This window comes from Ceratotherium simum, chromosome 20, assembly GCF_057802395.1.
Source record: "Ceratotherium simum simum isolate JZ-2026a chromosome 20, ASM5780239v1, whole genome shotgun sequence".
NCBI lineage: Eukaryota > Metazoa > Chordata > Mammalia > Perissodactyla > Rhinocerotidae > Ceratotherium > Ceratotherium simum.
In genome coordinates, this window is record NC_141919.1 from 2774750 (window position 1) to 2801674 (window position 26925).

General features: G+C 38.1%; 1 protein-coding gene across 6 annotated transcripts in view; it reads right to left on the reverse strand.

Annotated features, from left to right (window-relative positions):
• AOPEP (aminopeptidase O (putative)) overlaps positions 1-15460 on the reverse strand; it is a 348826-nt gene extending 333366 nt beyond the window's left edge. For 5 of the 6 annotated variants that reach the window (XM_087444292.1, XM_087444291.1, XM_087444290.1 and 2 more), the window contains exon 1: positions 15397-15460. The gene's annotated coding sequence lies outside the window, so the exon portion shown is untranslated. Of the gene's footprint in view, positions 1-12084; positions 15373-15396 lie in introns of those variants that run through there. The other variant, XM_087444288.1, reaches the window with a different exon arrangement.
• Between the last annotated feature and the right edge of the window lie 11465 nt (positions 15461-26925).

The following is a 26925-nucleotide window of genomic DNA, read 5'->3' on the forward strand; positions in this document are numbered from 1 at the left end:
ATCTCCCCTTTCACTGAACTTCCATTACACTGTGAGGATCTTTCTGGCACATAATTTGTGCCCTCCAAAACTAGTCACTGTTTCACACATGCAGGTTTTATCTACTAGGCTAGACTGTAAACTCCTGGGGTACAGGGAGCCACTTTATCATTCTTTGTATCATTCAATAAGAAAATGCCCCCCAAGGAGTCACCTCTGTGATAAGCACAGTTCTACTGGAAAGGGTACATATTAATCATGTTTTTTATTTTCCGTATTTTATGATACTTCGACAACTTGGGGCCTTGTTGATCCTGGAGAGACAACCCCTTCCAAAGCTAGCTAATATGCGAACCAACCAATCCAGAGACCACACCTTCAAACACCTCCTTTAACTAACTCTCATACACCAAGCCAATATTCTCCCAACCTAAATCACCCAAGGCAAGATATCAGACAACCAGGAACCACCCCCATAGCCCAGAGCCCTCCGAAATGATTCAAACTAGCCAATCCTAAGTCTGCCTACCCTGCCCTGCCTTGCCTTTTCTCCAGAAACCACAGTCAAGGCTCATACCCATGCTTTCCCCTTGCTCCTCTGCCTCCTGACCAACCCTGGTACTTCCTACGTGTGGCTCTGCATGGCATGCCCCCTTGTCTTGGGAAATGTTAAATAATAAACTTTTCTTTCAAACGTAGTTTGTCTCCATGTCTGTCATTTTATCATACCTGATTAAAACTAAATCCCAGTTATATTTTAAAATAGAGTATCATCCTGTCTGGAGGTCCTTGGAAATACAAACTGCACACTTGAGACCAAGGAGGATTCTTATGGCTCTTTCTTGATTTAATCCATCTCCACTGGTGCTGGAAAGAAGGATTTTCAGGGGGGATAGAGGAGACAGAGGAGCAGTACATAGTATAGGTTTGGTGAGCTTCGTGCTCAGCATAAGGAAGACAGAAACCCATCCTGTCTTCTGGTTCCAAGTTTAGCAGTTACTATCTTAGCACTGAATTGGTACCTATAATTGTAAAAACTACAAATCTTTAAATAGACATTTGTTAGGTCTTTTCTATTTTTTCCATAACGATTAGCAGTAAAATCCCTATCCTCAAAAGAGTCTGAAGACAACCATAGGGGCAATAAACAAAGATGAAATCTAAGGAAAGTGGGGCCAATCTGTAGCCAGTCTTGGGAAAAACAAAATCCCAGGAGAGGAGTTGGCAGTTCTGAGAAGAGAGAAAACCAGGACGAGCCCCTGCAACCTGCCAACAGGAAAAGAGCATGAAGAACCCAATCTGGATTTGAGAAGGAGTCTTAGTAACGAAACTCAACAGGTTTCCTAACACTCTCTCCTGGACAAAGCTAACCAGGATGAATAAAGCCTTAACAGACACTTGTTGAATGGATACTTCAATCATATAAAATTGAATATAGTTTTATGATACTCATGGGGATTTAGATATAGTCCACCTTGTCATCCCATTAATTTAAAATCTTTTTTCTTGTCCTTCTCTATATTGCCCTTGAGCCAAAGGTGCTTCTTTTCTCCTACAGCGTAAGGTGGCGCAATTTTTCACAGTGCCCTGATGTTCTGGTGTTGCTATGGAATATTTGCACATTTGGTCATGCTCCTTTGAAAAAATGCCAGAGACCTCCCACCCCACAAACACTTCACGTTTCAGAGGTTCAGGAAACAAGATGGGGAACAGATCCATACAATGGCAGGCCAGGAGAATCCCATTCATCCAAAACTTCCCTAGAATGTGTTGGTCCCAAGCAAGCAACACGCATCTAGAATACCTCAGGAAACCAAGTAGACCAGAGTCTTTCCCCTTTGGGGATTCGGTCAATTCAGAACTCCTCTGGACTATTCACAAATCTTTGAGAAGGAACTTGACCTTTATACACTAATAGCAGCAACAATCAGCAACTGCATCTAACATCTATTGAGTGCTTGCTATGAAACAAGCTAGGCACATTAAGTCATTATTGCATTTACTCCTCACTACCCAATAAGGTAGATCTATCATCTCTGTTTTGCAGATGAGTAAACTGAGGTCCAGAGTGGTTAAGATACTTCCCTAAGTTCACAGTTATTAGATGGCAGAGCGAAATTTAGATTCATGTGGTCTGGCTCCAGATCCTCAACTCTCAGGACTACGCTCTACTGCTGAAGCACAGTCTAACCCTAGATCAAAAAACACCCATTAAAAGCACAGCCAAGTACATTAGATCCTAAACCCATAAGTTGAACGAGACAGTTCCATTCTAGCAATTTTCACAAATCATATATTTCTTGGATAGGGTTGTTAGATAAAATACACAATGCCAACTTAAATTTGAATTTCAGATAAACAACGAATAATACTTTAGTATAAGTATGTCTCAAATACTGCATTGGACATATTTATTTTTATTTGCTAAATCTGGCAACCTTATTCTTGGGTCTATGTGGTGCTTATAATTCCAACAGTTAGATTAGTTGATTAATTAAAGAGCTATTTTCCATATTTAGTTGGTTTAATTTTCCTGAAAAGCCTCATTCAACTCTGCCTTCACTAGAACATCGAATTAAAGACCCAACCTTACTCAAACACCCAACTCTATACAGAATATCCATATTTTCAAAACTAATTATTTTTTATTTTAAGCAAAATAACATATACATTATTAAAATAAAATAAAATGGTACTAAAAGGCTGATAATAAAACAAACAGCTGGCTTTTACCACTTCCTTTCCTGAACCGTAGATCCACTCACTCCTCAGGGCAAATAGAAAGAGAGGCCACCAGCCCTGTCACTACCTCCATATTACTAAAAAATAGCCTTATGCTGTTATTTCCTGAGTTATCCATTTTTGGCATTATATATTGAGTTTCTTTTGATAGATGGAGATTTAGTTTCTTTCCACTACTCTCATTCTCCCTTTCTAGTTGTATTACTACTTGTAGGGAAATCAATACATATTAGAACCGTGGGTGGTTTGAAACACCTTCTTAAGAGGACCTTATGCCCATTCCTGATGGGGGATGTCATTATACAACCCTCCTCTCAAAAAAAAAGTCACAGTGAAGACTCTGGAATATTTAATCACCCTCTTTTTTACTCCCTTGTCCCATTGCAAAGAGGGAACAACTGCTTTGTTGGTAGTTATCCATCCTAAGTAGGTGAAACAAGAACATGCCACTGTCTATTCTTATCCACTTCAAGAAGCCATAACTGAATCCTGGAATAGCAAGGCATAGGGAAAGACAGCAACTGGAGGCTCTTTCCAAAGAAAACAGGAAAAAAAAGAGAAAAATGCTTCCTGCCCTATTCTTGTTCATTAATCATTTTTCTGAAAGCTAGATAATAACAATTTTTTTTATAGTTCTATGCAGGAAAAAAATCATAAATCATTTCAGATAAATCTACTCCTACCCCTGGCAGTGAACTTAGGGTACTAGCCTGTAGGCTCATGGACATAGTATTTTCTTAACATTCTTGATGCCTTTTAGGCTTCTGGCACATGGCTTAGAGACTGTGAAAAGATATACTTTCCCCGTATTTTCTCAAGTTCATTATTCTTTGACTGTGTGAAGCTTTAATATGTAGCTCCATAACTATAAAGGCAGGGTTCCTAAATATTACTCAGAAAATATTAATCACAGAACTACAAAATTTTTAAGCCTGTTTGGTTTTTGTGTTATATTACACTGTCAAAGTGGTCTTAAGGGGCATTTTTAACCTAGGGAGACTACTCATGATTTCTCAAAGAATTATATCCCAAGCATCTCTGTACAACCTCCCAGTGAATATTAAACATTCAGCCAGCTTCACTGCTACTAGCAATGTGTTAGTGTCTAGCATAGTGTTTCTCAAACTATGTGTGATGTGAGGACCACACGCACTAGAATCAACCAGGAAAGAGCACGCTGGTGGGAGTGGTGCTTGTTAAAAACGCAGATTCTTGGACACTATATCAGGTCTACGAAATCAGAATCTCCAGGGATAGGGGCCAACAATCCAAATTTTAAATAAGATGTTCAGGCAATTTTTATGTATTCCAATGCTTCTGAGCCACTTAGCTACTTAAACCAACTCTTGCTATCTATCACAAAGCCATGAAAACAGGATTCTCAGAAGTCATTGCATATATAAAGTACAACAACAAAAAAAAGAATCAAGAAATAAATATTTAAAATGGAAAAGGAGGCAAGATGAAAAGCTCTCTTTCATTACAGTCTGGTAGAATTTAGATTTCGGTGTGAACTGCAGCCATGAATAGGGGGTATTCTCTACCTATAAGACAAGTGTTACCTGTTACTTTATAGTGAAGACACCAGTATCTCTTCTGTCCTTCAACTTGAAACACAGCATAATGTGTAAGAGGAATGCCATCCCTACATAAAGATTAAAGGATATCCCAGCATGCAATGAAGTTTTCACTCATTCCTTCTCAACATTGTGATTTTGCCACCACAATTAGGCCAAGTGTCTCTGAACTACTTTGAATTTCCTGTGCCAGCGGGTTTCAAACCTGATGTGCATTTTGAGTCATCCTACGATCTTGTTAAAACACAGACTACTGGGTTCCAAGAATTTGCAATTCTAACAAGTTCCAGGTGATGCTAACGCTGCTGGTCCAGAGAACGGATTTTGAGAACCACTGCCTTGAGCCAACTCTTGTCTCCTCCCAACCAGCACTATTTAGTATTCACTGTGGAGTTCAGTGATGCTAAAAAATGGCTCCATTTGGCAAATGCTCTAACCACTTGCTGAAGGGCTTCTTGTGTAGGACTCTTGCTGCTCAGTATCTTCAGACAGTACCATCATTCAAAACTTGTAGCATGGGTGATAAGCTTGGCCTTTCCTGGTAACTCCAGGGATTAACACCCTTCCTATCCCTCCCCCCAACTCCTGGTCTCTGTCTGAACCTACAGCCCCCACTTCCTACCCTACACCAACAGTCTTCTGTCCTCTATAGGAAACTATACTTCCTACTGCAAGAAAGCTGTAGCAAGGCCAAGAGGTCCCTCTGTTCCTGTCTTAGGGAACTACACTTCCTTTAGCAGGAAATCAAGACAGGCTCCTTCCATTTAGTGATTTATTTGGTGACTGTCACAGAGCTACAGCTGTATAGACAACTCAGCAAGGAGTACTGCATCTAGAGGCACAATTAGGTCAAGTATAAACTCAAAGATTCTCAGATCTCAATATTTACATTCTGGTCCTTTGTGAGAATAAATATATAACACAGATTTCTCCATTCAGAGATAGGTCCAGAATTTACACACTACAAATAGGTGCCCCATTCTCTCTAAATGGCTTTCGAATCCATCTCATCAAGGTTTAAAATATACTCCCAGGGCCGGCCCCGTGGCTTAGCGGTTAAGTATGCGTGCTCCACTGCTGGCGGCCTGGGTTCGGATCCCCTGGGCCGTGCACCAACACACTGCTTCTCTGGCCATGCTGAGGCTGCGTCCCACATACAGAAACTAGAATAATGTGCAGCTATGACATACAACTATCTACTGGGGCTTTGGGGGAAAAAATAAATAAGTAAATAAATAATAAAAAAATAAGAAATAAAATAAAATAAAATATACTCCCAGCATCAAGTTCTAAGTGGTGAAATGAACATGTATTCAGTTCATCCTTCCCAAGAAAAGAGATTTCAACAAATTCCTAGAAATTGAAAAGCATTTGGGAACAAGATAAGAAAGGACATTTGATATAGCTTAAATATCTTTAGATCTTAGGAGCTCAATTGCCTTTTAAATTTGAACATATAACTAGCACTTAATTTGGAGACCATGTTAAAATTAATTAGGAAGTTTTAAAGGAAAGATTAAATAGTTTGTTTTTCTTTGAGACTCTGAATAATATGCTTAAGGAAAAAGTGTAAACCTGGAGAACAAATACAGAACCACATGGGGAAGGATGTTTTTAAAAGTGTTGGCCATAACCTAGTTAAATGTTGCAAATACTGTATAACATTAGTAATTTACCATGTACTGTAAAAAAAATTTGACTTTCTTAAATCATTGTAAGCAAATGACTAAACACAACATATACTGTAACCACAGTATTAGCAGAACCTAAAACACTCTCTTTATTAGAAAAGATGTTAAGCTATGTTCCAAATCAAAAAGATTTGTTATAAACAATAGTTGAAGTCCTTGGGCATCCATTTGCTCCAGTGTGACCACTGAAGAATATTCTGTGTGTCCCAGTGCTGAGTGTGCTTGCAGACTGAGCACAGAAATCACTTAGTGTCATCTGCCATGGGAGAGCAACTGATGGGATGTAATGCTCATGCTGCTTTTTAAAGCACAACTTCTTTGACCAAATGTTGTCTTCTGGCATGTTTCTTATACTTAGTATGAACGTTCATTCTCATGGTTTAGAGGGAGCAGCCCATTTCTCCTTTGAGGTGCTAAATCCTAAACACCAAAACAAATCATGTCTGTATGAAAAACTTGTTACCATTCTTTATTGAGGTGATAAATTAATCTTTCTCTTAGAAATCCTCATGTTTAAGTATGGAAATAAGGTCATAAAATATCATTGTTAATCACCAATAGATAGAAGCTGCTTTTTATACCATATCAAATAGATCAGCTTCCACAAAAAATCATTTGTATGAGAATCAAGTGAAAATGACAAAGCTTTTAATGCCACCTACTTACTTCCTATTTTGCACTGACAACACTTGTGATATAATAACAAAACCTAGGTCAGCTTGTATCTGTGGATAAAATTTTCTTTTTTAATGCTTTGTAAAAGAGGTGGGAGTTAGTACCCATTCTTTCTTGATGAATAACACAGGGTTCATTAAGACAAGGTAAAAAAACAAGTTCCACTGGAAGTATGAATTTATTGAACATAGGAAAGAGCATTTAAAGGCATAATCTACAAGTAGCTTGTGTCCTGCTTACTGAGTCCACCATAATTACTTCTCAATCAACATTGTACATACACATAATTATATGTTTAAAATAAATATGAAACAATAAAGAGCAAAAGAAAACAAACTAGAGGGTTGGGGGAAAAGGCAGGGGAAAAGAAGAACACTTCCAGGAGGTTGTAAGATTTAAGGATATGTTGCCATTTCTTCTGCCAAAGAGAGCAGACTTCATAATGAAATGCCCAAATGCAAAAGAAATGCTCTGAAATTAGGTCGCACGGCACAGAACCAGAGTCTTGAAAAGTAGTATACTTTGAGGTAAAAGATCACAAAATCAGATCAAGAAAATACTGAAAAAGAAACAAAAAAGAACTACTCACCTAAAAAATACTACAAAAAATAAGCTGGATAAATTCCATGTCTTTTTAAAACACTACAGGAAGGAGGTACAAGTTCAGAGAATTGATAATGTTAGAAAAAGAGTTGAGAAACAATTAATGGAGAGAGTAAGGAAACAAACATCTAGAAAGTCTTAGTTCTGTTCTCATTCCAGAAACTCTTAGGCTATCCCACAGCTGCTTTTCCAACTTGTTCCATAACTACAGCCGGACTACTTTCTCTCTCTCCCAAAATTCCCTACTCAGTGCCAACAACCTTCGCCTTCACTCCACTCAGCAAACCAATGGTCCATTCTTGACATTTTCACTATTTCGAACAGCTACACTTCTGTAATAGTTACTCTCTACAGCCTAATCTCAGAACACGACCTCCTATTCTCCCTACTCTTTCTCTTGCTAACTTGCCAATTCTTTTACTTATTTTGTTAAGCCTCTGGTTCCTCGGCTTTTCCATTATCTCCACTCCTTCTGCTACTTCTGTCTCTAGGAAGCATTTCCAATCAGGGGTGATTTTGCCCCTTAGAGGACATTTGGCAATGTCTGGAGGCATTTTTGATTCTCACAACTGAGGGAGCTGCTACTGGCATCTAGTAAGTAGAGGCCAGGGATGCTAAACATCCTACAATGCACAGGACAGTGCCTACAAGAGAGAATTATAAATGTTTCTGAAGCTGGGAATCCCTGCTCTATGTCCCTCTTTAGTTAACGTGGTCCATTTCTTCAATCACTCTTAGAACATTTTAACCTTAATTCGCTTGCCCTTTCATCCTTCTGATACTCCTGTTCTATAAAACCTAACCCTCAACCAACTGAATCATCCAAATTTTCTGCTTCTAAACTTGGTGTACTGAGCTCAACAAAAGCAAAACAAACTTTACCTTTAAGTATGCACAATACTTGCTACATATGCAAGATATTATTGATGCCAAAAGAAACAGGCTGATATGTCTCCTTTGCTGCCAAAATATATCAAGCATAACCTGATTCCCATCAGTTTCAAAAACTAAACTTCAAATTGCAAGTGTCGAAGAAATAAAATGTAAGCAAAAGAAAAAGCCAAGAAAAAATGATAACGAAATTGATTATGTATATAAAAATGCTATTTCAAAATAATTTCTTCAGGAATCACGCAACACAGAGTAATGAGTTAGCAACAAAATGAGTGTGCCATAAGCCCTTGTGACAGTTAATGACAACATTATGAACAAAAAGCTCTTTCTACCCACCGAACAGTAGTGTGGGAATTGTACAATATCTCAGGTCAAACACCAACACAATATATGTGCAATATGAGATCATAACAAGTTTCAGAATCTGCTTTTCAAATTCAAAGACAAGGCTCTCAGAGAAAGATAATATGAACTAAGCTGTGAAAACGCATCTGAATTCCACTGAAATTCTATCACCCCAATCAGATGAGAGGCACTTGTTTCCCTTTTGACAGCTTGGGCTCAGCTGCTCTTCTACTGCTTACCAAGCTCAGAAGTAAGGTTCTGTTTTAAAAATCACATAAAAGGAGAGGGTACAGGAGGAGTGTGGCAAGCAAAACAATTTACACTGTAAGGTTGTTACTGACCTAACAGTCAACTCAAAACTTAGGATAAATCATCTCTGGAGCCACAGAACCTGGGTTCAAATCCCAATTTCACCACCAACCAGCCTTGTAATTTTAACAATTCATTTAATTTCTCTGTGCCTCAGTTTCTTCATCTGTAAAACAGAACAATGATAGTACCTACTTCATAGGTAAAGTGCTTGGCACAATGTCTGGCATCCGTAAACACTATAGAAATACTAGGCAATGTTACCATTATTATTATTTTCCTTACTATTTTTAGACTAAATAGTAGGTGAGAAGATAAAGAACATTATAACGTATGCTCAAGCTCCAGTTTAACATTGTTACCAGGTATTCTGTTCACAGCTCAGTAACAACGATATTTCAGTTGATATCTCCATCCCTATCCTGGAGGAGCTCACATTCAAAGCAAATCACCAAGTATTAAGTTCATACCACATGAATGAGAAGTATGAAGAGGAATAATTCACATAAAAACAGACACATAGATGAATGGAACAGAAGAGAGAGCCCAGAAATAAACCTACGCAAATATGGTCAATTAATTTATGACAAAGGAGCCAGGCCTATACAATGAGGAAAGGACAGTCTCTTCAATAAATGGTGTTAGGAAATCTGCACAGCGACAAGCAAAAGAATGAAACTGGACCACTATCTTACACCATACATAAAAATTAACTCGAAATGGATTAAAGACTTGAACGTAAGACCTAAAACCATAAAACTCCTAGAAGAAAACATAAGAAGCAAGCTCCTTGACACAGGTCTTGGCAATTATTTTTTTAATCTGACAGCAAAATCAAAAGCAACAAAAGCAAAAATAAACAAGTGAGACAACATCAAACTAAAAAGCTTCTGCACAGCAAAGGAAACCATCAACAAAATGAAAAGGCAACCTACTGAATAGGAGGAAATATTTGCAAATCATGTATCTGATAAGTGGCTAATATCCAAAATATATAAAGAACTCATACAACTTCATATCAAAAAAAAATTATGATTAAAAAATAAGAAGATCTGAATTGACATTTTTCCAAAGAAGACATACAGATGGACAACAAATATATGAAAAGACGCTCTACATCATTAATCATCAGGGAAATGCAAATCAAAACCACAATGAGGGCCGGCCCCGTGGCTTGGTGGTTAAGTGAGCGCGCTCCACTGCTGGCGACCCGGGTTCGGATCCCGGGCTCGCACCGACGCGCTGCTTCTCCGGCCATGCTGAGGCCGCGTCCCACATACAGCAACTAGAAGGATGTGCAGCTATGACACACAACTATCTACTGGGGCTTTGGGGGGAAAAAATAAATAAATAAAATCTTTAAAAAAAAAAAAAAAAACCACAATGAGCTATCACCTCACACCTGTTAGAATGGCTATTATCAAAAAGACTAAAATAACAAGTGTTGGCGAAGATGTGGAGAAAAGAGAACCCTTGTACATTGCTGGTGGGAATGTAAATTGGTGCAGCCACTACGGAAAACAGTTTGGAGGTTCCTCAAAAAATTAAAAATATAACAACCATATGATTCAGCTATTCCACTTCTGGTATTTATCTGAAGAAAACAAAAACACTAACTCAAAAAGTTATATGTACTCCCATGTTCATTGCAGCGTTATTAACAATAGCCAAGACTTGGAAACAACCTAAGTGTCCATTAATGGATGAATGAATAAAGAAATTGTGGTGTATATATATATGTGTGTGTGTGTACGTATATACACACAATGGAATATTACTTTAGCCACAAAAGAGAATGAAATCTTGCCATTTGTGACAACATAGATAGACCTCAAGGGCATTATGCTAAGTGAAATAAGTCAGACAGAGAAAGACAAATACCTTATGATCTCTCTTTACATGTGAAATCTAAAAGAATATATAGGAAAAAAAGAAACCCAAGCTCCTAGATACAAAGAACAGATTGGTGGTTGTCAGTAGTAGGGGGTAGGGAGTGGGAGAAATGGGTGAACTACTTTTGTATTATTTTTAGTTTAAATAAAAAATTTTTAAAAATAAATAACAGGAAATAAAAAATTTTAAAAAGCATAATTCAATGTGCATCAAAAGTATAGCATTATGGTATATACATGCAATAGAATATTATTCAGCTATAAAAAGGAATGAAATTCTGATACATGCTACAACATGGATGAATCCTGAAAATATGCTAAGTGAAATAAACCAGTCATGAAAGGATAAATATTGTATGATTCCACTTATATGAGGTACCTAGAATACGCAAATTCACAGAGACAGAAAGTAGAATAAAGGTTACCACGGGCTGGGGCGGTGCGGGGGGAGAAGGAGGGGAGTTGTTGTTTAATAGGTACAGAGTTTCTGTTTGGGATGATGAAAATATTCTGGAAACGAATAATGGTGATAATTTAACAATACTGTGAATGTGCATAATGCCAATGAATTGTACACTTAAAAATGGATGAAATAGTAAATTTTATGTTATGTATATTTTACTACAATAAAAAAAATCTTTAAAAAAATATAGCCTAGGGCCGGCCCCATGGCTTAGTAGTTAAGTGCGCGCGCTCTGCTGCTGGCGGCCCGGGGTTCGGATCCCGGGCGCGCACCAACGCACCGCTTCTCCGGCCATGCTGAGGCCGTGTCCCACGCACAGCAACTAGAAGGATGTGCATCTATGACATACAACTATCTACTGGGGCTTTGGGGGAAAAAATAAATAAATTAAAAATAAATAAATAAATAAAAAATAAAAAAATATAGCCTATATCTTCAACAGAAACTTTTAACATGAGTATCAGCCTTAATGGTATTAAAATAAAGGATAGGGCTGGCCCCGTGGCTTAGTGGTTAAGTGCGCGCGCTCCGCTGCTGGCAGCCCGGGTTCGGATGCCGGGCGCACACCAACGCACTGCTTCTCTGGCCATGCTGAGGCCGCATCCCACATACAGCAACTAGAAGGATGTGCAGCTATGACATACAACTATCTACTGGGTCTTTGGGGGAAAAAATAAATAAATAAAATTAAAAAAAAAAAAAAGACTTCCTTTAAAAAATAAATAAATAAAAAATAAAAAAATAAAATAAAATACAGGATAGATCACTTATTCTCAAGTTCCTAACTATGACACCAAGGAAAGGACAGTCTCTTCAATAAATGGTGTTAGGAAATCTGGACAGCCACCAAAAGAGTCAATATCAGCTCTTAGCTGGCCTTCGTTTAAAATACACACCTGAAAAAGGATACATACCTTGCAAATTTCATACGGAATATTATTTCACTTTGTTGATAGAGTCAATTTTTTTACCTCCTTGAAGAGAAAGAGAAGGAAAGAGATTGCACTGAGGAGATAACTTTATATGTGGCCAACGCACAATGGTGGTTTTATGAGGAGGCACTTATCCACAGAGCATCATAACAAGAGTGCAACAGTATACCAGCGCAGGGCACCATAAACGGATGTGTAAATCAACCGATATTCAATTCAAAAATAAAGAGGGTTCCCATGTATTGGTAAGCCATAATTTAAATCAATGAAATATCCTCCAAATTCAAAATAGAAATTAAAAGTCCATTATTTTGATGTGCCTATTAAGTAAAATATTTGAAATCTCTACTCCAAACACACCAAGAAAAAGGCATATTGCATTACACAGACACAATGAAAGCGAATTTAATAAACTAACATTTCCGCAGAATGGCTTAGGATAAGGGATTCTAGTGAGGTTAATTTAATTCTCTAGTAAACTCGCAATTACCATATATCAAATATTGTTCAAGGAATAACAATTTTCAAAGAATTAGAATGCAATTTTCAAAGAACCTAAGGCCAAAACCAGACTAATAACAATATTTGCAAACACTCATATGGCTGTTATAATATGCTTGGTTTGTTCTGAGCTCTTCACACATACTAACTCATTTTATCCTCACACCAATCTTCTGAGAAAATTGTTCTTATTTTTCTCATTTTACGAATGAGGCAACTGAGTTGTACAGGGGTCAACTATCTTGTCTGGGCTCACTGTGCTGCTAGTAAGTGGCAGAGCTAGGACTTGACTCCTGGAAGTGTGGTTTCCCGGTCCTCCCTTTTAACCACTATGGTTTACCACCTCTTAGTAACATTAAGAAATGGACTACATAAAGTACAGACAAACTCAAAATGCAGAGCAGTTTGGGGGTCAAATATAATAAAAGCCCTGAGGAAATCATATTACAACACAGCACAATAAATGATATTCATAATGACTCCTCTGAGACATAAAAGGTTAAAATATGTTCAATATCCTTAGTGTTTAAGAAGGCAAGGAACTTAGTGCATTTAAAAATTTTCCATTCAAAACAGTCAATATGATTTTCATTTTTAAAGGCGTAAAACTTTCAACTATCCAAAATTACTCACTCCCTGTGGGCTCCAAACAGAAGGGCTGTACTGAGCAAATCTTATTTGCCATTTATCTCATTCTTAAAGATAAGGATGGTGTGTGTGTGTGCGTGTGTGTGTTTAGGTAGACCATAAATTAAGCATTCCAGGTGTTTTAATTCCCAGTATATGAAAAGTTAATATTAAAGATATTAGAAGTCTCAAATCATTTGAATAGACAAGTGAACAAACTCATAGAATTACATATGACTACTGTAAAAAGCTTAGAATTTGATCATTAATAGCAGAGTTATTTTTTTTTTTTTTAAGTACAGGCTTTGAAGTCATACATAGACCTGAACTTAAAACCTGGCTCCACCATTTAGTTACTAGGAATTTTTGGCAAGCTAATTTCACATAATTGAGCCTCAGTTTCCTTCTCTGTAAACTGAGAAGTGTCCACTGACAGATGAATGGATAAAGAAAATGTGGTATACATACACAATGGAATATTATTCAGCCATAAAAAAGAATGAAATCTTGCCATTTGTGACAACATGGACGGACCTTGAGGGCATTATGCTAACTGAAATAAGTCGACAGAGAAAGACAAATACTGTAAGATCTCATGTATATGTGGTATCTAAAAAAAAAAAAAGAAAACTGATCTCACAGATACAAAGCAAAGATTGGTGGTTACCAGGGGTGGGGGCTGGGATGTGGGTGAAGTGGGTGAAAGGTGTCAAATGTAAAAACTTCCAGTTATAAAATAAATCATGGGGATCTAATGTACATGATGGTGACTACAGTTAATAATACTGTAGTGTATACTGGAAAGTTGCTAAGAGAGTAGATCTTAAGAGTTCTCATCACAAGAAAAAAATTTTTGTAGCTATATATTGTGACTGATGTTAATTAGACTTATTGTGGTGATCATTTCACCACATATACAAATATCAAATCATTATGTTGCACACCTGAAACTAATATAATGTTATATGTCAATTATACCTCAATAAAAGACTTTTAATTTGTAAAAAAAAGTAACAATAATTTCCAACTCAGAAGCTTCTTGTTAAGCTAAGGAGAAAACACAAGCAAAGCGTTGAACACAGTCCCTGAGATACAGCAGATGGTCAGCATGAGCTACTACTGTTATTCCCTAACCTTACTACACTTTGTCCCCCAAATATAAGAACCCAATCTTACCAATTAGCAAGTCATTCACAGGCTTCTCAGAATTATATGAAGTACAATACGTACTACTCAAAAATGGAACATACTAAAAGTATAAGAAAATACAAAACCAAACCATCAACCAGATCAAAGATTTCAGAATCCTGCTTCTCCTCCCATATCTATTCTGATTGGTTTTGTAATAATCCGTATTCCTTTATCAACAATATGAATCCTATTTTTTTTTTTTTTTTTTTTTTTTTTTGCGGTCTAAACATTCCTAGTGGGGTTCTGACGTCTCTTTCTTTTGATGGCTAACTGTGCAAGGGTAATTGTCATCATCGCTTGAATACCAAAAAGAAATCCAAGAACAAGGAACATTTTAGTGAAATGCTATAACTGTTCCATCCATCTCAACAGTTGATTAGACCCCATGTGGATCATGTATTATCAGAATAGATTTTCACATTACTGCCCTTTCCCAAAAAATACACGCGTTAATGAGCTAAACTCCAGACTGACAAAGAATGAATGTTCTTTAGAGACACCAAAACTCAAAACTTGGTGCTCCCAGTAAGGATCGTCGCGGGGAGCGAAGGTGGATTTCACTGCAAGCGAAAACGAACAGAATCGGAAACTGTTCTCTCCTCAAACATGCCTAGAGATGAGCCCTGTGGGGCTAGGAGCGGACAGGGGCGGGTGAGGTGGGACGGGAGACAAGAGGAAGGGGGCGGCAACTGTAGGCTGAGGAAGGGTCTGTGCGGCCGGCGAGACCAGAGTCGGAGCCAAACGCCACCCGAGAGCGGAGGCGGAGAGAAGTGGCCACTCAGCCAAGGCCCTAGGACCAGTTTAGCCTCAGGAGTCTGCCTGGACTGAGAGGGAATGTGTACCCCGCTGACCAAAGAAAGATGAGGGTAGGGGCGGGTTCTCGGGCGCCTTCAGAACGGGATGCTGCTGTCCCCGCGGCCATCCCGGCGTCGGAGGAGAGGAAGGCAGCGACCCAACAGGGAGCACACAGGTTACCTGTCTCAGCCGCCTGCCCACCGGTCTCCGCTTCCGCAGACTCGTGGTTATCACGGGCTACCCGGGCACGCGCCGCGTGACGTCATCCACGCGCGCCCAGGCCGCAGTCCGCCGGGCCCGCCCCCTTGGGAAGAGCTGGGCTGGGCCGCTGGGGGGAGTTTTGCGCAGGCGCGGAGCTGCCGCGGGCCTGAGGGCGAACAGCTAGGTTTGTTTGGGGCCTTGTAGGGTTGCCCTGTTACCCAACAAACTACTCCTAATTGCAGAATCTTATGGGCACTTAAGAAAAAAAAATGTTATTGAAATACAAAAGTGCGCTTCTCTATTTCTTATTTTACTCCTCCTCTGCTGTATATGACTGTTGTTCACATAAACATTCCACCACAGTTTATTAAAGTCCTACTATGTTCCAGGCAAGCACTTCTACAGAATCTGGGGTACAGCGGTGAACAAAACAGACAGTGTGCCTAGTCTCATGGATATTACTTTCTAGTTTGGAAAGCAAACATTGAATAACTCAACAAATACATATGCATTCGTAGAGATCACAAGTGTGTGGAAGAAAAAGAATAAGTTGCTCAGAAACTAAAGGAGGAAGGGTGCCGCTTTAGTGTAAGATGTCAAGAAAGTGCCTTGTGAAGAGGATCATTGAACTGAGAAGTGAAGACAGCTCTGCGAAGATCTGGAGGAAGAGCAACCACGAGAAGGATCAACATTTTGGAAAGCTATGTGGAGGGGACAGAATGTGGTGGTGCCCTTGAGAAAGTGAGAAAGTAGGCTAGGGGAAGAAGAGAAGATGAGATCAACAAGGCAAGGAGAGTCCTGATCCTGCCGAGCCTTTCTGGGTCCTTGTAAGAGGTGTGGATTTTATTTTAAGTGTAATGGGAAGTCACTGAAGAGTTTTAAACATGTGAGGATCTGGTTTTATAAGATCACACCAGCTACTGTGTATACAATGAACTATTGGAAGGCAAGAAAGGAAGTAGAAAGAAGAATTGTTTTTGCAATGATCAAGTAAGAAATGATGGAGAGAAATGGACAAAGTAAGAAATAATTTGGAGGTAGATATGACAGACTTGGGGATAGATCAGATAAGGGTGATAAGGAAAAGAAAGGTGTCAAAAATAACTCCTATGTTTTGGGCCTGAGCAAACAGCACAATAATACAGTGTCAACCTTAAAAATAAAACAGCCAGTTATTTTACTAGTGAACCAAGTTGGTTCAGGAATAGCCAAAGAACTGCAATTCCGGGGGCTGGCCCAGTGGCATAGTGGTTAAGTTCACACGCTCTGCTTCAGCAGCACAGGGTTCACCAGCCCGGACCCCAGGTGTGGACCTACACACCACACATCAACCCATGCTGTGGCAGCATCTCGCACACAAAACAGAGGAAGATTGGCACAGATGTTAGCTCAGGGCCAATCTTCCTCATCCCCCCCGCCCCCCCCCCCCGCAAAAAAAAAGACCTGAAATTCCGGATGTGCGTGCTATGGCAGACCACAGGCAAATCCAACAATCAAAGGAGAGGAATGTTATTTTATAAGGAAAAAGGAGGAAATTGGGAGACATTGTTTTGAATGAAAGTCCATTGGAGAAAAACAAGAGTTCAGGGTGGTAATTTCCCAATAATGAGTTGCTGGGGTAGTCAATTTCTGTTTGAGATACAATGTACATTTATTCCTATAGTTGAGGATTCTTTTCTGTTGGGGTCTGTAATTGACTATCTTCCTGTTGAGGACTTCTTTCTGTTGGAGTCTGTAATAGGTTATCTTTCCTGTAATTGACCTCAAGTGGTACTGCGTTGGAGTACTAACCCTTCTGGCCTCACAACTCCATTTTAAATGAGGTTTCCCTTTATTAATTTTCAAATTCTTACCTTTTGATCAAGATCTTTCTCCAAAAGCATTGCTGATTCTCTGCACATAGTGGTTTTGTCTCTTGGTCCCAGGAACCTTTCCTGGCTGTCACATCCCACGTCGGAGGGAGAGTATTAGTGGTTGGAAACCATTTCGGCCTTGAGTAACAAGGAAGGCCAGGAGGGAGAACTCTCAGGCACCTCGTATTCAAAGTCTAGTTGTTTGATGTCGTAAGCATCAGAAATCATTTCAAGTTGTTGAGCTAACATCAGCTTACTAGGTACATCGTGTGCACAAAGATTCAACACACAATAGGTACAGAGTTTAACAATAAGTACACAAAGCAGGATTAAGAACAATACAACAACCCAGTTTGTAGGATAGTTCTAAACTAGGAGCCTACACCTGAGGGTAACCAGATGAACAAATCAAAGACAGTGGGTTATTGGGTGAAATTTAATGCAGGCAATGTGTTTGCTCTCTAATTCTATGTAATTGGGTCTCCACTTCCCCAGAGGTGTTTATCCATGTGCAACAGGAGGTGTTTGTAACTGCACAGACGCCTCCCTGCTTGGCAAGTAGGTAATTAAGAGCTATATGGTTATCTAAAGCTACCCTGGCCAATGAGTTAAGCGACTGCTGTTTGGTGGCAACGGTTTTGGCAGTGGAATCAGCCAACTCTTTTAGTATTAGGGAGAGATTCCTGATCGTTTGTTCATTGGCACTTACTCCCATCCACGAAAAGAAAGCTCTCCCTCGGAAGGCAAACCCAGAATGGTACATACCTCCTGGAAGTTCTCATTTGAGGCAATTATAGGAATTGAGTGGAACTGAGCAATGAGAGGTTTCTGATTGGTTATGCAGGGAGAACATAGTGGCTAATATGGCAAGGGCACTCTGTCCTTGTACTCTCCAACTGTCAAGGCAATGAGATGTCCAAGCATAAAGGCTATTGTCAGAGCCTCTACATATGCATATGTAAGCAGGGGGTGTACATAAGGCTCCTGCATAAGTAACAGTATCTGTGGACCCATTCACTGGCATTAAGGCATTGCCACCATTTAACCAAGGCTCAGACATTATGTTGTTACATATTACAAGGTTGCCTAAATATATGAGTATATCAACAAGTGTACAAATTATCCAATTTACATTGGCCATGCTGCAGAATTTATCATACAAATATTCACAAGATCTTGCTTTCCCTCCCAAGCTTGGGTTAAATTTAAGCAAGGAACAAAATTAGGTGGGCTTAGTACTCTGATTTTATAAAATTGGCCTACAGAACAATTTAAACATACAATGGCATCTGAAATTCCAGTGAAATTGCTTATAAGGTGAACTAGGAAGTCATTATTGTCCTGAACAGATCGAGGTTTCTGATGGCAAATCCAGCGATCAGAGAGGTCTCCCCCTTTTGCAAGGGATTGGAAAATATGGACAAGGGCATTATCCTTCCACAGAAGGGAAGGAGGAAACAAAGTGAGAGATAGCAGAGAAAGAAAAGTACACAAGCTTAGTCCAGACATTGGGGGCAAGCTGTCTACCTCAGCTGTTGGCTGCTGTTTTTCCTAGTCAATTTGATTTGGAGGCCCCCAGCATTTGTACAGGACTAGACATCAGGTGGAGCCTTCTTTATCTGTGAGATGTGTATGCAAGGCTCAAGTTCCTGACGTTTGGCTGCCATCTGGGTAAGAAGGAGGACCTAGTATGGTGCCTTTTAAGGAGATTTCAAGGGCAGCAAAAATGGGAAACATTAGTTTGAAGTATCATAGCCAGACTTTAAGGAAACTAGAAGAGTTTAGGATCCAGTCCAGTTTACAGGTATACAACAAAACCTTAAAGACAATTGATAGGACTAGAATTTAATATCTACAAAGGTGAAAATATAATTTCTCTCTCCACAATTGCCCCTATTTTTATTAATCATAGTAAAACTAATTTGTTTGTATTAAACTTGGCCTGATTATTTATATAAAGACAGCAAAAATAATGATTGACTAAATAAGCTTTTTTTACAATTGCTTTGCTGAAACCTTGTAATCAAGGTACTAGGCCAATTTTTCCAAGCAGTTCCTTAAAGATGTCTGGTCATTTCTGAGTCTATGTACATCTTTCTTAAATATGACATTCTAGTCAAAGCCCTGGTAATGTAGCCAATATTTCCAATTGTGTCCTATTATAAGAAGAAGATTGAATTTATGCAAATACATATATTGTCATGAAAAGAATACTTAAGAGGTTCCAAATTCTGAAGGGGTTAGATAGAAAAAGATAAATGCTTTAATATTTGTTGTAAAGATACATTTTCTCAAAGTAGAGGAGAAAAGAGATCCTTTAAATTCAGTTCAGTGTGATGATCTTAAAGTTATCAAACACTTGCATTCTAGAGTATTTGTCAAGATCTTTTCCATGAATTTCTCTGAAGATAAAATATATTCGCAAAAGTGCTAGAGTAAGACAATAACTGTCTGTAAATGACAAAAGATTTAAAAATAGCAATGGCTAAAGATCTGATGACGGTTCATATAATGTAATTGACAAGTAAACTTGGTCATTTTGTGACATACATTTTAAAATTATGACTGATAACACTATACCTGGATATATCAGAATTTCAGGAATTTTCATAAAATCTCTAGATTTATTTTAATAACATTCATCTATATAATATAACTTAAGTAGGCTTGTTATCATTTATTTGACAATGCTTCTCATGTAATTTGACATATGAAAGAATTCTAATTAGTTTAACGTCTCCCTTTTTATAAGAAGAAAGAACAAATCCTTTGATAAGTCTCAGGGGCCCTCTGGAAATTCCCAAAGTTACTTTCAGATCAAAAAGACTTTATTTAGAGTTTGATTTTGGGGAAATGTGTTAAAAATATCAAAAGGTTTGGACACCTGATCAAATAGGACCACAGAGAATTATGAAACAATACTTCATCCGTTTAACCAAAGTGACAAAAAGATTTCAAAGACAAATGTAGAAGGATATATAGCTATAAAAAGCCTTAGCTCTTCTTAATAGAAAAGTCTCAGCTTTTAACAGAAAGCACAGGAAATAATTTTGGTAAAACATAAAGTCTGTGTTTTCTAGGCATATTACTTAAAGGTAAAAAAGCTTTTACAATCTGTTACCAAAGGAAGACCAAGAAAATCTTGTCCTTTCAACAGAAAAGAAAGCCAAATTTTAATTTTGCATCAGCTTATTTTTGTATTAAAACTCATTTTAATTAAATTCATTTTAATCTTAGCCAGCTTGACCACACATTAAAATTCCTTTTCCAAGATTCCTTTCCACAAACGTTCTACACTTTCTTTTTACATTAAGAGTTTGTCCTATGTTTTTCTCTTTCCCATTCCAAAGTAACTAGCCTCTCTTTAGCACAAAACTATTTTCTTTTCCCTCAACAAAATGCATTTTCATTTTTCATACGTTCTTTTATCAAAACACACATCCTACTTTCCTTGCATATGGAGATATTTCTCTTATTATCTTGATTAGAATTCCTAACCCATAGAATCCTTAATTCCTAGTTAAAAACTAAGAAGTAAGCAATTGTGAACTATATTAGCATGTTGTGGCTTGGAGAACTTATAAATACCTTTTACAAATTTCTAGAAACATGTGCCTTTTTTTGTAGAAAATTTCTCAGCATGGCATAAAACATGTTCACTAATAGACTCAAATATCTTTAGTTTCTCTGCAATAGGAAGCCAAAAGTAGATAACCCTATGTTCAGTAATTAATGTTCATCTTATTTGGAAATGACTTAGATATTCAGTGACCATCCGTTATTTAGTTTAACTTAGTATAAACTTTGACCTTATTTGTATTTATTTAAATTATTTGCTTTTAATAATCATGCTTAGATTTCACATTAAATAGCCAACCAGCATCTTAAGTCACTTTCTTGTTGACAAATTTTGTAACAGAGATAACATGAGATTAATAAACTCAAGTGGAATGAAAGTTGTATGTCTGCATTATATTCAGCATTCATAACTCTGAAGACATACCTGTTTCAATCAAACCCACAATGTTAAACTAGCTTTTATTTACTAAATATTAATCCTAGATCACATAAATTTGAAAACAATTGGGTTAGTTTCCATTATATTTCTGAGGTTTAGGAATACTTAATTTATAAGCTTAATTTCAAGCCAATTAAATAGAGCTCTTTTACAAATCAATCTTAACAATACCATCCTGAGATAGAAAAACATCACATACATGCCTAGATATACATAACATATAGATAGACACAGAGACCTTATAGCTTTCATTTTAAAATTTCAACCATATCTCAGTTACAAAGTTCAAAGGAATAACTCGGTCCAAATTGTGTTTCTGGCAAATGGACTAAGTTAAGGTTACTTGCTCAGATGGCCAAAATTTCAGCACTAGGGGTGGTGGAGAAGGGAAGGAAGGAGATGGCACCAGAGTTGGGGCCCTAGAATAAGACAGAGAAAACAGGGGAAGAGAAAGAGAGGCCTCAGAAGCCATTTTGTCTTCCCTGGGTTTTTTAGTTGTTTCAGCTAATTTAGATATGGTATCTTGTAGTGAGGTAATCTTAACTTTTGTGCACATTTGGAAGCCTTCAGGTACCAATTAAAATAAAGATACCATTCCTTTTGCTTGATTTTAGAGCCATGGTCTACTAATTTGGTTTTAAGAAAAGCAAATTTGGGGAGATCGAAAGTTCCCCATAATGGCCATTGTAATTCCAGACTACTCTTGGTTAGTTTGGCCCACTTAGTTAAAAATGAGCATGTAGGGGGCTCAAATATAAATGTGTCCAGAGTCAGGAGAGTTTCCCTCAGAACATTTAGATGACTGGGATCGCATTTCTGAAATTTCCTCTGAAAACCCAAGAAAGTTACTAGAGTCCTAGCCCTGATCCCTGAAAGAATCTAAAAACCAAAGAAAGTAGATGGATTCCCAGCCCTGATTCCAAAAGAAATCTGAAAACCAAACAAGAGTCCTGGATTTTCAACAAGCCCAAACCCCAAAAGGAACTGTGCTACCTTCAGAAAACAACTGAGTACTCACTACAATGCCTTGAACCCAAGGACAGAGCCTTGAACCAGGAGGACAAAGTCCCTCTCTCAAACAACAACAACAACAACAAACACATAGATACAGAGATTAGATTGGTGGTTACCAGAGGGGAAACGTGGAGGAGGGAGAAGGGTGAAAGAGGTGACAGGGCACATATGTATGGTGATAGATGGTAATTAGTCTTTGGATGGTGAACAGGATATAGTCTACACAAAAATTGAAATATAATGATGTACACCTGAAATTTATATAATGTTATAAACCAATGTGACCTCAGTAAAGGAAAAAAAGATCCCTCCCTTGAGAAGACAAAGCTACTCCTGATCCTGAATAAAGTCAGAGAGCTCAGAACACAAAGGGAGCAGAGCTTGAAACCTGAGAGGAGACTCACCAAACTGAAAGTAGGTAGTGACTCAAGGAAGTGATGAGCACAAGAGGCTCAGGGTAGGTACCTTGCTCGATTCTGGGGGCCATCATATCTCAAGGGTCACCTCCTTTGAATACCACTTCCTGACACCATATATGTCAAGCTTAAAAATAAAACTGCCAGTTATTTTACTAGTGAAATGAGTTTATTCAGGAATAGCCAAAGAATTGCAATTCCACTTATGCTTGCTACAGCAGGCCATAGGCAAATCCAACAATCAAAGGAGAGGAACGTTATTTTATAAGGAAAAAGGAGGAAATTGGGAGGCGTTGTTTTGAATGAAAGTCCATTGAAGAAAAACAAGAGTTCAGGATGATGGTTTCTCATTGGCTGATTTGCTGGGGTAGTCAATTTCTGTTTGGGATGCAATGTACATTTTTTCCTATAATTGAGGATTCTTTCCTGTTGATTTCTTTCTGTTGGGGTCTCTCATGGACTATCTTCCTGTCAAAGACCTCTTTCTCTTGGGATCTATAATTGACTATCTTTCCTTTAATTGACCTCGAGTGGTACTGTGTGGGAGCTCCCCCTTCTGGCCTCCTGACTCTATTTTAAATGAGGTTTCCCTATATTGATTTTTACAACAGCTAAAACAGCATCTACCATTTCACAAGATTTGCTTCTCCTCCTTTCAACCCTGATCCCTTTGCTTGTTAGTTACCAAGCCCTCTTGGTTCTCCTCTTACCTCTCTGGCCATCTCCCCTCAGTTTCCATCAAGGGGGTCCTCTTCCTTTTCTTTTTCCTTATCTCTTTCCCCCTTGATCTTCTTATGCTACATCAGAGGCTGCAAACCCAAAGGCCTACAGTACCCAGGCAATGAACACAAAGGAGTGAAACTTGAGGATAGAGGCTATGCAGACCTGGAGTTCATGGTCCCTACTCAGTTGTAGTTGATTTTTGCCAACCAGGAATGCCAGCCCAGTGATGTCAGATCCTTTCATTTTTTTTTTAAAGATTTTATTTATTTATTTTCCCCCCAAAGCCCCAGTAGATAATTGTATGTCATAGCTGCACATCCTTCTAGTTGCTGTATGTGGGACGCGGCCTCAGCATGGCCAGAGAAGCAGTGCGTCAGTGCGCGCCCGGGATCTGAACCCGGGCTGCCAGCAGCGGAGCGCGTGCACTTAACCGCTAAGCCACGGGGCCGTCCCAGATCCTTTCATTTTTAAAGAGAAATCAATATACAGATAATTACATGAAATCTCCCAGATTCTAAATGTTGGTCACTAATTTGAATTTTTTTAAACTTGTATTTGGGACCAAACAAAACACATCTGCAGGCCACAACTTTACCTCTTTGGTGGATATTTTCCCAGGGTGGTGACTTTGTGTACTCTCATGTGACTACCACCATAAGCTAATAAGTCCCAGGTCTTTCTCTCCACTCAAATGTTTAAAAATTTTCTATTGAAGTACTCAAATTCCACTTAGATGTCCAGTTGGCATCTCAAACTTGACATTTAAAACTGAATTCATTATCTAACCCCACCCCCAAACCCAATCTACTCAAGTATTCTGTCTCAGTTAATAGCATCAACAGCCACCCAGTCACCCAAACCTGAAATCCAGGATCCTCCCAGATTTATGTCTCTCCTTCATCCCACAAGTCCAACCAAACATGACCTGACCTTAATCTCCTCAATATTTATCATATCTGCCCATCACCTCCATCCTAACTCATCACTGCCTTTGCTCAAGTCTTCCTTGTCTCTCTTTGGGCATGTCACTTGACCTCTCTGCTCCTCATTTTTCTCATTTGTAAAATGAGAGGACTGAGCTAGGTGATTCTGAAGATCTGCTCTGTGTGTAAAATTCTGTTTTATAAAGCCACCCAACATATCAGAACAGTTGCCTAGAAATGTTTGTGGGTTTTTTTTTTTTTTTTTTTTGCTGAGAAAGATCAGCCCTGAGCTAACATCTGTTGCCAATCTTCCTCGTTTTTTGCTTGAGGAAGATTAGCCCTGAGCTAACATCTGTGCCAGTCTTCCTCTATTTTGTATGTGGGTGACCACCACAACATGGCAGACAAGTGGTGTAGATCCGTGCGTGGGATCCAAACCCACGAACCCAGGCCTCTGAAGTGGAACGTGCTGAACTTAACCACTACACCATGGAGTCAGCACTGAGGTTTTCTTTGCCTATTTTAATACCAAAGATATTGTGACCAGGTTGACAAGAAAAACTGGACTTGATAGAGATAATAAAAAGATGAAATTAACAGTGGTTAAAACTGGAAACAGTTTTGTTAGGGAATAAAAACTGACTGAAAAGTAACTACTGATTGGTAACATTGAAAACTGGAAGAATTGAGAAAAACAGACATGGTAAAATTTCTCATTTATTAAAAGTTGATGGAAAAATAAAATTTTCTTAACAAAATTTAGTTATACAAAGTTTGTGCAGAAATAAAATTGGTCTTGGTTAACTAACTACAAAAGAAAGCTCATAACACGAGAAGCTCTATAATTTTTCATGAAGACAAAAAAATAATACTGAATTATAACCTTAGTGTAAAGTTTACATACAAAAGAACTAGAATTGATTCCAGTGAAAATAATTTTAGTAAAATGGAAAAACAAGAAACAGTACCAGGGCATTACATTAGCATAACAAAATTTGCTCCAGAAAATATTTTTTTATATATATTAAAGAGTTTAATATAGTATTTTAAAGATATCATATAGAATTTTAGGGGCCGGCCCTGTGACTTAGCGGTTAAGTGCGCGCACTCTGCTACTGGCAGCCAGAGTTCAGATCCAGGCACACACCGACGCACCCGCTTCTCCAGCGGTGCTGAGGCCGCATCCCACGTACAGCAACTAGAAGAATGTGCAACTATGACATGCAACTATGACATACAACTATCTACTGGGGCTTTGGGGAAAAAAAAAAGGAGAAGGATTGGCAATAGATGTTAGCTCAGAGCCGGTCTTCCTCAGCAAAAAGAGGAGGACTAGCACGGATGTTAGCTCAGGGCAGATCTTCCTCACAAACAAACAAAAAAGAAAAATTATAAAAAAAAATAGAATTTTAAACTTTGGATTGAAGTCAAGAGCATGGTAATGTCTGACATTAACAAGTTACAAAAAGGTGGTTTACGTGCAAGAGTTTTCTCATTTTGATGATTCAGGGTAAAAAGGACTCAGAAAACTAGAAAAATATGCACTTAAAACTCTGTATACGGCAGTTAAAACAAACGACTAGAGCCAAGACAAGAAGCCACTTGATATGAGCTACATTGTTTTTGAGTCATTCGTGCAATACAAATCACGACCATGCTTCAGTAGACACTTTATACTGTCTTGTTTGTACTCATAGGAGTAAAGATCCCCTTCCATTGTCTTTTATTCTTTCCGCCTGTTTCCCATGGTTATGTAGGCAAAGTTACATTTTACAAAGTAAATTATTATGAAAAAATGTAATTTTTTAAAAGAAATTGATTTGTAAGATTTGACTCTGGTTTATGTCAGACATGGTGTGTGTTCTGTGAAGATTTTTTGTACAACAGTTAAAACTGTAATTACATAAGTGCCATCTTTCCTACAGAGAAGATGCTTTGGTTTAAATCTGAAAGATTAAAAAATCCTGATATTTTTATGTCAATTTCTCATACCTCAAAAAACATTTAAAAAGGTAAACCTTAAGTCATTTTGTATTCTTGATACACAAACACAGCAACGTCATAAATGTTCCATTTTCAAACATGATTTGGTAAATGTCAACAAACTTTTACTTTTCATAGAAAAATAGGTTAAAAATGAAAACTTAAAGAATCAAAACTATCTTTTTTTACTCTCTATCTCTAGTTCTGCTTTTGTAGCTTCAGTCTTTGGGCAATTTTTAAATACAGAATTTATCTTTAGATGGAAAAGGATCCATCATCTTGTAAATGTGAACTAATCCGGCCAGCAAACTGAAGGTAAAATGTACCCCAGCCTCGTTTTTGGCTTATCTTAATTTGCGTGTTAACTCTTAAAGATAAATCTCAAAAGTCTATCAAGAAATTTCTCACAAAAGAAAAATATTTCAATTGGATCCCAAGAATATTCAGGAAGTTTTATTTTTAATGCCACCATAATCCATTTAAAAAATAGCTTTCTAGAAAATACCATTTTTGATAGAAATTATCGATGTAAGTATAATTTTGATGTAAATGTTTACATTCACATACACAAAATCAAC